This window comes from Selaginella moellendorffii, unplaced genomic scaffold, assembly GCF_000143415.4.
Source record: "Selaginella moellendorffii unplaced genomic scaffold, v1.0 SELMOscaffold_60, whole genome shotgun sequence".
NCBI lineage: Eukaryota > Viridiplantae > Streptophyta > Lycopodiopsida > Selaginellales > Selaginellaceae > Selaginella > Selaginella moellendorffii.
The window spans coordinates 1,192,738-1,193,964 of NW_003314321.1; positions in this window are offsets into that span (position 1 = coordinate 1,192,738).

Genomic DNA, 1,227 nt, shown 5'->3' on the forward strand with positions numbered 1-1,227 from the left:
AGATGGAGTCTGAGACGGAGTCCGAGATGGAGTTCGAGAAGGACTCGAAATGGAGTTCGAGGTTGAGATGTGGACTGGGATCGAGACCGGGTTCCAACATGAGACCGTGAGTGCTACCGGGTCGGGTTCGGGGTCCAAGAAGGAGAACTAGGCCGAGGCCTAGCAGATGAACGAGTACGAATTCGAGTACGAGTTCGAATCCGAGTCCAAGTCCAAATTTGAGTCTGAGAGGGTGAAAGCCCAAAGATGGTGGTCTGAGCTAACTCTGGGGGCTTTGGTGAGCTCCAAAACCATAGTAAGAGGCAGGATTCCAGTCGAAGCAGTTCGGCCAGGAAGGCTGGCTGCGGGGGGTTCCAAAAGTATAGTAGGGAGAGTGTGGGGGTTGGAGCCTAGTGGAGCCAGTTTGGCCAGGAAAGGCTAGTTTGGCCTTGGAAGGCCATACCCAGTGTTGGGTGATGAGTTGATCACTGGGAAGTCCAAGACTAGAGTGAATACGGACCAACAAGCGGGGTAGATTAGTGAAGTGTTTAAGAGCCGACTTTAGTTCCCTTGAGAGATCGAATGGTCGATGCTCCCAGTCCAAGTGTGGGTGGCACTACCTACTTGGATACCTAGTGTGGCTCAACGGAACCTCGCTCTAAGCCCATGGCTAGAGCACCCAAAGGTGGAAGGCGGGGAGAGTATCCATAAGGCTCGTGTAAGGCCACGGTGTTCCGAAATGCTGTCCTAAAGGCCTAGATGGTGGAAAGGAAGAGGAGTAGTCCTCTGGTGTAGTGACCAAGGATACAGTTATGTGGTGAGGAAGTCCCATAAGACCATAGGACTTAGTGGTCAGGCTTGTGGGCCTCAATCCAGTGGCAGTGTTGGCAAACACGGTTATGGGCAGAAAGGGACTTGGTGGGGACCGGAAAAGGGATATTGGGGAAGGCTATTCCCCATGTCTGCGAGCATTTTAAGGATGCTAAAGAGTGGATCTAGGATGATCACTTATGGATGAATGGCCTAGTCTTTTAGAGATAGGACTGTGATGTAGGTGGTGTCAAACCACTAGTGTGACCAAGGTGAATGGGCATAACCTTAGTGTAACGGGCTGATATGTCGGTGGTACCTTGGGGTGTCAGTCATGAGATTGGACACATGGAGCACTTAGACCAAATGCGATGGTTGAGTGGCTTGGATGCCATTCTTGGGGCTAGCAAGTCCCTAAGTCCAAAATAGGACTTACTG